Source organism: Ixodes scapularis, unplaced genomic scaffold (genome assembly GCF_016920785.2).
Source record: "Ixodes scapularis isolate PalLabHiFi unplaced genomic scaffold, ASM1692078v2 PGA_scaffold10__122_contigs__length_95168666, whole genome shotgun sequence".
In the NCBI taxonomy this organism is placed as follows: Eukaryota; Metazoa; Arthropoda; class Arachnida; order Ixodida; family Ixodidae; genus Ixodes; species Ixodes scapularis.
Genome location: NW_024609836.1, coordinates 35,666,946 through 35,679,110, shown reverse-complemented (window position 1 = coordinate 35,679,110; position 12,165 = coordinate 35,666,946).

Below are 12,165 nucleotides of genomic sequence, written 5' to 3'. Positions count from 1 at the left end.
AGTTGAATTGCCTGGCATCATAGCACCTTGGGAGCACCCTGACATACACTGCAACCTGTCTGTTGCACAGTATAACAAGAAAAACACTCAAAGTGCAGTGCTTCTGCAACAATTTCATGAACTCGCTAAATTGTATGAAGATCATACAAAGCTCTATACAGATGGAACAAAGTCTGAGACTATTGTTGGCTGCTCTGTCATTGGCCCTTTAGTGGAAGTTGTAAGGTGCATAAATGCTGCCGCTACCATTTTGACAGCTGAGCTGTATGGCCTCCTGTTGGCTACAGAACACATATCTTGCCGCAGGATACCCCTGGAAGTAGTTTTCACTGACTTTCTTAGTGCCTTGCGAGCAATCTCTTCACTGCTGCCTACAAGGAACGCCCTTGTTGTTGAAGTTCAGAAGAAAGTTACTGTGGAAGCTAGAAAGCATGGCACTATCGTCTTTTGTTGGATTTTTAGCCATGTTGGCATCCCAGGCAATGAGGCGGTCGACCGTGCTGCTCGCACATGCGTCAGCAGAGAGGTAGATATAAAATGAATCCCTTACATGAACTACCGCCCTTCTGTAAGGTCTCGGATACGAGCCCAATGGCAAGCCGAGTGGAATGAGAAAATCTACAACAAGCTGCATCTCATTAAGCCAAACCTGGGTGAATGGGCAAGTGCCCGACACCGAGAACGGTTTTATGAAGTAATACTGTGTCGTTTGCGCATTGGCCACACGCATCTGACTCATGTATACCTGCTCCGTGGGGAGGATGCCCCTTTGTGCTAACAATGCGATAAACCTCTAAGTGTTCTCCATTTTCTAATTGAGTGCTCTTTCTACGAACGGGAACGCCAATCTCACTTTGCGCAGTTGTACAGAAAGCACACTCCCTTACACCCAATGTTGTTATTGGGTGATGAACCATGCGTGACTTACAAGCAGGTTTTTAAGTTTTAGATGGTACTGGTCTCCGACATCGATTGTGAACTTCAAAGCTTTTCATTCACGGCCATTATTGTTTGTGACATAATCCGGTTTCATGTCTCATTCCTTTATTTTTAACCCTGACCACTAGAGTCCTTTCTTCTCACTTACCCTCAATGTAATAGTTTCCTTCTTTGGCGCTCTTTGGCCTCAGCAGCCCTTGCGCCATAAAAACCCAATCCAATCCATGACGCGTGTTGCCTCGTACATGGTGGCAGTGGTTAGGCTTATCGTGAGCACGACACGTAAGTGACAAACCGATGCTAGAGGACGCAACTGGGAACAATGACTACGCGACCGAAGACGGTGAAGGAACGCCACGAGAGCAGACAGCGAGCATCACGACCTGTGGTCTGCCCCGCCGAAGCCGCTAGACCCGACCGCCGAGCCTTAGAATGCATGAAAAACGTGAATCACAAAATTAGAACTGTTTGCGGTGGCGACGCACCTGAAGGATCAGCCAGGCAAAGTTCAAGCCGCAACGCTCCTCGTCTGCATCGGAGAAGGTAGGAAAGCCGCAACGCACCTCCACATTCGAGAACGAGGCAGGAAAGAGAAGATACAAGTTTTTAAGGATACGTTTGAGCAGCACTTGAAGCCAGCCATAAACCTAACGTACCACGACTTTGTCTTTGGGAAAGCAAATAAAAAAGACGGAGAAAAATTCGAGGAGTGGCTGACCGAGCTAAAGATCCTTGTGCGGAACTGCGAGTACGGTGATATCGAAGAACGAATGCTGAGGAACGGAATAATACTCGGGACTGAAGACAAACAGCTACAGCAGAAGCTTATCAACAACAGCCCTACTTTTGCGACAGTACTGGAAATGTGCCGAGCTAAAGAACGAACAGAGGAGCAGTTCAACGAAATCCGCAGAAAGAATGACAGAACTGAAGACCCACCGGGAATACAGGCTCTAAGAAAAGCAGACCAAGCGACATGCCGCTGTTGCGGTTTCGTACACCGCACGAGCGCATGCCCGGCTACAGAAAAAAAAAAAACTTAGCTGTTGCGAAGTTGGGCATTTTGCAAAATGCTGCTGGAAAGGTCCACAGTCACCTAACAGCCGACAGCAGCGCCAAGAAAAAAATGAAAAAAAAATACATCCCCAAAGTCCGCCAAGTTGAGTACGAGGACGCTGACGAAAGCGAGGAAGGCTATCGGCTGTGTCATCTAACAGTAAACAAGATAGCCAAAGGAGACCGCTGGACCGAGACAGTACAGATAGAAAGAGACCGCTTACGCTGCAAGCTCGACACCGGAGCAAATCGCTCCGTAATTCCAACGAGACTACTCAGCGTGATCTCAAATAACAAAATCCGCAAGTATGGCACAGCACCGTCGTCGCTTTTTGGCCACAATAAAAAAGCGTGTGGAAGAGTTACCCTGGTAGTCTCAACTGGTCCTTCAGCGACCCAAGAGAAGTTTTTATTTATTTATTTACAACACTGAAAGCCCTCTCGGGCTGTTTTAGAAGTCTACAGCAATAAAACAACAGAAATACTGAACCAAAGATCAAGAACAATCACCGCAATACAATCATTTGAGTACAATTTCGGTTGAACCACACCACCGAAAGTCACCACCACCAAGGAATACTAGTATGGCTCTGCATATAAATCAAATAATACAGCTTCAAACTTATCGGCACTGCCAATCCCAACAAAGAGGTCGCCATCCAAACTATTCCACTCCTCAATTGTTCTTACAAGAAAAGAGTACTTAAAAACATCGAGATTTGGTAAATACGGCTTGACTCCAAACTGATTATTAACTCTCGGGGACCTTCTACCAGGAGGCTGTATATAGTCACTCGAACTGATGTTATAATGCCCATTGTAGAGTTGATAGAAAAATTTTAACCTTCCAATTTTTCTCCGCTGACCCAAAGTTGGCAGCCCCGCTTTTTTTTTAATAGTTCTGTTACCGATTCCGTGCGGCGATACTCTGAATAAACAAATCTTACTGCCCGCCGCTGGATACGCTCAAGTTGTTCTATTTGATATTTGACATATGGATCCCAGATCACGTACGCGTATTCAAGAGATGATCGAACTAGAGTCTTATACGCAAATAATTTAACTTCAGGCGTTGTATTTTTGAGCGCCCGTCTTAAAAACCCAAGTTTTCGCAAAGCCGCACTACAGACATTTCCTATATGTTCCCTCCAGTTTAGATCGTTAGAAATTGTGACCCCTAAGTATTTAAAAGTTTCGGATTGTTTCAATAGTGCACCATTATAGGAATACGGAAATATATTAGGCGACCTCCTTTTTGTGATTGTTACAAAAGTTGTTTTTTCAAAATTTATCTCCATATCCCATTTTTGACACCACTCGTGCATAGTCATTAACGAGTCATTTAATAGCATTTGGTCCCGTTGTGAATTAACTTTGATGTACATTAGACAATCGTCTGCAAAAGGACGGACTTCAAAAGATGGATGAATTTCAGTTGCAATGTCATTTATATACGCAAGAAACAAAATTGGTCCCAAAACCGAGCCCTGAGGCACACCGGAAGTGACTTGCAGCAGCGTGGAAGTTTCCCCAGCGATTTCAACAAATTGAAATCTGTTTGACAAGTAAGATTTGATCCAAGAAACAATAGGCGTACTTACCCCTAAATCCAACAATTTTTTTAGCAGCTTCGAGTGCGTGACTCGGTCAAATGCTTTTGACAAATCAATTGATATCACATCTACTTGACCACGCTCATTTAAAACAGATGCAAAATAATGAGTCGCTTCAAATAACTGGGTGACAGTTGATAACTTCCTTCTAAAACCATGTTGTTTTTCGTAAAACAGACCATTCTGTTCGATGAAGTCTGTGAGATGTTTACAAATAATATGTTCGAGGAGTTTGCAGGCAGTAGAAGTAAGGGATATTGGCCGATAATTTCCAACATCAAGCCGACTCCCGGATTTATGAATAGGGACTACTCGCGCAAGTAACCAGTCCTTAGGTAGCCTCCCCTGGCTCAATGACGCTTGAAAAATAAGTACTAGAAACTCAGCAGCTCTTAGACAGTAAGGCCTCAAAAATTCATTTGGAATGTTATCTGGACCCGGTGCCTTTTTTACATCGATATTCGGTAGCATAGAAAGAACACCCTCATATTAGACAACAATCTCTGTTTCAGGCAGACCAGTAACATTAGTTGTGACACTTTCACGATCATTATCTTCGGTAAAAACAGAATGAAAAAACTTATTAAATTCAGTCGCCACAAATGCTGGATTGCTGTATACTTTTCCATCCTTCATGATTTCGTTAACTTTATGTTCCTTACATGCTGCTAGTTCTTTGTGGTCAAGGATGATGTACCGATGAAACTGGGGGGGGGGGGGAGGGGGAGGGGGGACGGGGGAAAGAACTAAAAGAGATGCTTGGACTGATAACTCGCATAGCTAGAGTCATAAAAGGCCACAACGATGCGACAAAGAAAACAACTACAAACTTGACTGACCCCCCGGGCCATACGCAAACGTTTCCCATTAACTGGGAAAAGTCAAGAAGTTAAATACAACATGAAAGTAAACCCACGTACAAAATGTGTTGTAGGCCCAACAAGAAGGGTACCGTAGCTCTCCAGAAGAAAGTCAAGCACGAACTAGAAAGAATGGAAAACGAGGGGGTATCACGAAAGGCCAGGAGCCGACCGAATGGTCCAGCTTCGTGGTAGTTGTCGGAAAGAAAGACAAAGTGCGCATCTAAATCGATCCAGTAGACTTGAATCGAGTTCTGAGAATGAACACTACAAAATGACGACAATGAATGACATAGCCACTTGAATCGCGGGAGCGAAAATGTTTTCGACTCTGGACGGATCTTCTGGGTTTTTTCTAATAGAACTCGACGAAGAGAGTTCGCGGTTATGCACCATGAGAACTCCGTATGGAAGATACAGGTTCAAAAGGACGCCCTTTGGGATAAGCACAGCTCCGGAGGTTTTTCAGCATGTCATGAACAAGGTTCTGGAAGGCCCCCCCAAACAGCAGTTGTGATGGACGATATACTAGTCTGGGGCAAACCCCAGCAAGAACACGATAAAAACATGACACGCCTGCTTCAACGCTGTCGAGATGTGAACCTGCGACTCAACCCAAGAAAGTGCCAATTCCGCAAGACAGAAGTTCGCAACCTCGGCCCTAGTGCTTAACCGGGGTCGCCATCACCGTGGATCCAGACAGGATTCGAGACATCTTAGAAGAGAAAGAACCTAGAGATTACAAGGAACGTCGAACATTCCTTGTGATCACACATCTCTCAAACTTCATACCACGACTTTCTGAGCGAGCAGCACCGCTAAAAGAACTACTCAAGAAGGAGTGCGCTTGGGTATGGACGGAACAACAGCAAAGAAGTTTCGAAGACCTGCTGGACGCATTGAAAAAAGTACCAGTGTTTGCTTACTACACCCCAGAAAAGCTCTTAACGCTCTCAGTCGGCGCAAGTCAATACGGTGTAGGAGCCTTTATCACCCAGGGAGGAAAGCCTCTAGCATATTTGTCGAAATCCCTGACAGCAGTACAAACAATGTATGCACACATCGAGAAGTAGGTGCTTACTATTGTTCGCGGGTGCACTAAGTTTCACCATTAAATATTTGGACAACCGTGTGTAACCGTAGAATCAGATCACAAGCCGTTGCGAGCTATTTTCACGAAACCACTGTATCAATGTCCCATGAGACTGCAACGAATGAAGATGGCTCACCAGGAACACTCGTTACAAGTGAAGCATATTCCTGGAAAAGAACTGCTGCTAGCAGACGCACTTTCATGTTTTCCTTCGAAGGAAACAATAGAAGACGAAGAAGACAAGTTCCAAGCAAACGTTACAAGTTTCAAGTATATATCAGTTGCTTAATACCGCCTCCAAGAAATACGAGAGGCAACCGCAGGTGACGCACAACTGCAACTGCTGCGTCAGTGTGCGCAGATTGCATGGCCGAAACAAAAAGACCAAGTGCCGCAACTTGGAAGGCCATTTTGGTCGTACCGAGAAGAAATTAACGAAGAAGACGGCCTTGTACCCCGGTCCGACAAGCTAGTCATACCCACAGCTACCAGACTAAGGGTACTCAAGCTGCTGCACGCAGCACTCTAAGGCAAGGAGAAGATGAAAAGAAGAGCTCGAGATATTGTTTTGGCCCGGAATCAACGCTCACATTGAGGGCGAGTACAACGGGTGCAGCACATGTCAAAAGTACAAATCAAGAAATGTCAAGATGCTACTTGCTGTGGCGGCGCCATGCCACCACACCAACAAGCCACCATACCACCAAGCACCAAGCCACCTCCTCAAGCTGCCCTGGGCCACATCCCATGGTTCTCAACACCATCAGCGACCCTATGATCAACCGCATCTCCGCCTTCTATGGTCGCGCAATCACAATCACCTCCCGCGACATTGTTGGAGACTGCGTCCATTGACCTCACCGGCACTGGGATGTCCCCTCATCAATCCGCATAGTTCAGTGGGCATGGAACCAAACGGTCTGCCAGACAGACCTCCAGACCACAAAGATTGCGAGATGTTGTATTAAGTTAGTGTTCTTGTTTCTAACGTTGTACATAGGATTTCTTTTTTATTCTTGAAGGGGGGAACTGCTGTGGCGGCGCTACTGACACATTTGTAGGCTGAAGAAGAAAACGATGGAATAAAGGTTATTCTTCACCGGTACTGGAGCAGGGCGGTCGACTTACGCTGCCACGACAGCATACAACACCACACTTGAGTCATGTGGTGCCAACACTGCCTTGGCAGAATGTTGGTATGAATTTCTTTACTCAGGAAGGACGGGACTTCATAGTAATGGTGGACTTCTACTAATTTTACTTTTACCACAGCTTCCAACGTTAAAGAGTTTTGTATGAAAGTCTTCGTAACACACAGACTCCTCTCGAAAATTATAAGTGACAATGATCCGCCGTTTGGTAGCCATGAGTTCAAACAGTTCCTGAAAAAATTGAAGATCGAGCAAACAACTTCAAGCCCTTACCATGCCTGACCAAATGGCATGGCCGAACGAGGCGTGAGGCAGGCCTAACAATTTCTGAGAGAAAGTGCGAACAGGGAAGAGTTTTACTATGTACTTCTTGAATGGCGCAACACTCCACGGGACGAGGTCCTGCAATCACCAGTACAAAGTCTGATGAGCCGACATAAAAGAATGTTCAGGTAATGTTCAGACCCACCAGGTCTGAACATTACCTGCCTGTTATCGTGCCGCCCAAAACCGTAACACAACGCCTCACAAAAATAAGGCAACAACAGAAGGCTAGCCACGATAAGTCGTCACGAGTACTACCGGATATTGAAACACGTTCCGAAACCACCATCTACAACACCATCAAGCACACGTGGTCACCTACCGTAGTAGTGGGCGATTTTACAGCAAGGTCGTACAAAATTCGGACCACAGGAGGCGAAGTGCTTCAAAGGACACGTGAACACTTAAGACCAGTGGCACACTCCACCCAAGTGACGACCTCTGTGGCTACAGAGAAAGCAAGCAATGGGAAGTTGAGTCTGAAATGCGCCCGCTGCTTCGAAGAGGGACCAGGGATAGAAAGCCACCACAACGATATGGAGGTGACTACGATATTTAGACTCACACACACACACCTCTAAACTTGCCTTACCCGAGAAAGGAGATGTGGCATGATAGTCAGCACTTCCATCACGAGAGGAAGAGAAGGGCAGAGGGGGCAAGGGATAATAAAACCATTCTGTTTCCGAATCGCCATGATGCATGTTGCCTCGTACAGGACCGAGGAGTGATATGAGTGTAAGAGATGCAGACCTGCCATATTCTGTTATTTGCTTAGACGCTATTGTTCTTTCGCCCTTTTCCTTCGATAAACGTTGTTGGTAAGGGTGTCTCTGTACTTCTATATACTATGTGTGTGTTCGTAAAACGTGTCGATGGGCGTTGTTCAATACCACGCGTCTGCTGGATAGAAGGTTGGTGTTGGTTGGATCCACCTCCTTCGGTACCTCATCGCAGGCTTTTCCTTCTCTACAATATTACTTACCAATCGAATAGGTGATATTCACTTGACGTCTCTCGCTAGGTGCACTGGCATCGGCCACCACGGTCGCCATCTTCGAGGTCTCCTTCTATCCTACGTAGGTGACATGTGCCGTCTAGCCGGACTTTGGTGTTCTTGAAGCGCCGTAGAAATTTTTTTTGTGTATGTGTTTAAATTCGTTTTTGTCGCTATCGGACTTTTCCACCGCGCCCCCGTTGCTCCATCAGCTCCATGCAGCGCTCCGTGTAGCGCGCCGTGCCCACGGCGGTAGCTCTTTTGTGAGAACTGTGATTTTTCTACTTTAGGGCTTTTGTAGCACGGTGTGATTACTTTTTGTTTTGTTTTGCTAGTTTTCTTATTGTTTTTTTTCTAACGGATTTTCTGCACTACGGCTGTGTAACCGTGTTGCTCCATCGCCTCCGTGTCGCACGTCGTGCCTTCGGTGCTCGTTCCTGTGCAGAAACATACCATGCGGCTCACCGAGTGCGCAGCTAATGGAAAGTGCGCCGGATTTTTCAGTAGTCCAAACGATCTAAAAACCGCATGCAAGCGATTTGGCGAGCGACGAGACAAACGACGGCGACCCGCTTCGCTGTCGCTCGGTCACTCGCGCGACGAGGCAAACCGCATGAAAGCGACGGAAGCAAATGACCAAGGCGATGAGCGCTAAATTTTCTAGAAATCCAAAAACCGAGCTACGCGACGAGCGGCAGTGAAGGGTGTACTGCATGTTAGCGATTTAGCGAGCGACGGCGACAGCGTCGGGAGTCGGCGACGAGCCACGGAGATTTCTCACGCTCGCTCGTCGCGTCGTTCGGTTTCTAGATTTCTAGAAATCGTCGCTCATCGCCTTGGTCGCTTGCTCCCGTCGCTTTTATGCGGTTTGCCTCGTCGCGCGAGTGACTGAGTGACAGCGAAGCGTATCGTTGTCGCTCGTCTAGTCTCGTTGTTCGCTAAGTTGGTTACATGCGGTTCAGCCTTTACACACGCTACTCGGCGGCAACAAAGGAATTAAAACGGCCCGCCCCCGAAATAAACTGTTTTCTCTTTTCTGTTCAACCAAGCTTCTTCAACGATATGAAATTAGCACACACTACCAACGGACGACCGCGTACCCAAGCCAGTCAAACGTCAAACCGCGACCTCGAAGATGGCGGATCGACGGTGGCGTTCCCTGGCAAAATTGAACCTGCAGGCTCAGTGACTACCACCTGTACGCGTATCAGGTTCTTTTTCCGGCACTCTTGAGTCGGGTCATAATGACACCCATTTGGAGACACTTAGCGAAACAATTACGTCACCGTTTTCCCTGGGCTAACATTTCACCTCTTTGTTGTAAAACGCCTCAAGCTGTTCTCAAATCTGTGCTTGTATACATTGTTCTCCAAGTTGAGCTGTCGGTGTTTTGCCCGATTTCTTCCATTCTGTAAGATGACTTCTGCTCACAGCCCCAGACCGGAAGTGCGCCCGACGCGCCACCACCGCGCCGTGACGCAACAGAGCTGAGTTCGTGTATACAGGAACTCTACGGCTCATCTGACAGGGGCGCCGCCGCGTGGCCTCATTGCTCACCGGGACCGCGCTTCGTCTGCCGCTTTACACTCCACCCCTTTTGCACACACTGTCTATGGCTCTGAGTACACTTCACCGAAATTGCTCCACTGAAATCGGCAAAGTTTGCGGGAAGTTGACAGAAGCGCGCGCTACGTCACTTCCTTTCACTCGGCGGTGCGCACACGCGGGTCTTTCACCGGACTGCCGAGTCGGATACGTTTGGTCGCGACGGGTCCTTACACTGGGTTGTGACGGCTCGGACGCTCCTACCTCGTATTAATCAGGGACGCAGAGGTACTGTGAACTAGAGGATGGGTAGTGAGATCAGGCACCGACGCGCGATATGCATTGCTGTGGAGCGGGGAGCCTGGAAAGGCCCCGGATCTCCGCAGCGGCGCTGCGGTAGCATGAACTGGAGGATCCGAGCGTTCCGAGAGCCTTCGGAGAGCAGATTTGGCTCGGCGGTTTGGCAGTGCGCACTGGCTCCCGTTCAGATCTTTGCCCAGTTTTTTTCTATCGCTTATGCCGATTGAAGTGCAATGCCGAATCGCCTATGACGACGACGGCGCCAGTAACGCAGCGAATGCTATGCGATGCATGCGCTACTACAGCCCACGCTCTAGTGGCGCCCTCTCGTGCCGTCGACACTATGTGCGGCAGCCGTGAGCGCTCGGTGAGATCACTCACTACCCCTCCTCTAGTTCACGTCAGCATGGTCAGGCAAATGTAAGCGCTGACATCTGTGATCCCGTGAGTAAAAACTAAAAGAAGGAGCGACAGAAAATTCGAAGGAAGCAGACGCAAGGTGTGACCAGAGCCACACATGTAAAGTGTTTGGCTATTCATTTGGAAGTATAGGCGACAAATGAGGAGGCGCCATTGGCCGAAAGCGGGCTGGGCGTGTTCCAGGGCGTGTTCACAAATTCGAATGTGGCCAACCAGGAGCCGGAAATAATAGCCTGGTGGTGGCTGTGAGAAACAAACTTAATATGTGCATCCGAGTAACTCTCGGTGTTTGAAAATATGGTGCACGTGAATGTTTCAATCACGGTCATTTAAAATTATGGTGGAAGAGTGCGACTAGCGGAACAATCGACATAATTCGTACGCCAGGCGCCGAGGGCCGTGAATCTGTCGTCCGAACAAAACAGATTTCGAACACTAAATGTGCTATTTGTACACAAGATGTTAGAAAATTACACTTATTCAGACGGGGGGAGTGGCATATTCGTTTCTTACATCTTTCTGCATGATCATAATCGAAACATCGCGTGTGCTCTATTTTCAATCATGAAGGGTTACTATAACTCTTACGCGCTTATATACCATATACCTATGATTAAAACTGTTTCTCGCTACTACGACTAGGGGATTCTTTTCGGCTTCTAGTTGTCCAAAAGAGCATATGCCAAGCCCTCTTTCTGCGTCTGGTGCACGCCCTGGCTGTGCCCGCGCCTCCCATTGACCAAACTCTCTCTATACACGGCTCTGGGTTAGGCGGGTTCATTTTGCCGCGAAGACCGCTACTAGGTATCATAATCGCCATCACTTTCATCTTGCATATTACATCATCATATAATCACCATCACTAGACAGGGCACCGCGGGCCTTCGTGGCTCGGGCTGTTTCCTTTGTGCGGTGTTGCCTTAGCAAATAAATATGATGAATATTATTATTATTAACTGATTGCTTACCTTTGTACGCTTCATACTGCCGGTGTTTTCTTTTGAAGTAAAGTAAGTACAGACTAGGCAGCGGCCGTGCAAGTGAGGGGTTGCGACGTTTCTGCTTTCATTAAAGGTGCCTTGAGGAGATTTTTGAGACCAACTAAACATATTGATAAATCACTCTGCTGCCGCTAAGCATTCTAAAATTGCATAAATCATGACGATACGTGACCAATTTCCCTATTAAAACAATTAAATGTCTCAACACACCAAGGTAATCTCCGGCGATGGGAGGAGCACCTTGCGAAACCAGGACCACTGTCAGCCAATAGCGAGCGAAAGATCCTCGCACCTCCGACCGGTGGAACCGCGGAGGGATATCTCGAATGCGCGTGGCTCGTTGCCCGTAGAGCCCGGACTACCAGTCAACCCAGCGAGAGCGCGCTGGAGAGCTGACGACCGGACACATCACTCCCACGAAAAAAAACAAAAACAGAGCGTTGTTTTTGATGGGATTATTGCCGTATTATTTTCCGCGGAAAGTTAACATTTTTGGACTACTCTTATTTGCTCTTATCATCTATACAAAAGCATAGACAATTTGTAAAAACAGCGCTTGCAATCTCAACGAAACGTCGCGTTTTCATTGGTCGCATTTCGTCCTGGCTGCCGGAACAATGCTTCTCCCATCGCTGGAGATGACGACCTCGGTGTGTTGCGATCTCTGATTGCATTGTTAATAGGGAAATCGACGTCGCATCGTTATGATTTATGTAGTTCTAGGATGCTTAGACTCCGCAGAGTGTGTTGTCGGCATATTAAGATGATCTCCGAAATATCCTCAGGGTTCTTTTAAAGTCTTATGGGCAATCTGAGCTCTACTTATGGCAATCGCCGTGCGCGCCCCGCCGCTCCGAGGTAGCCGA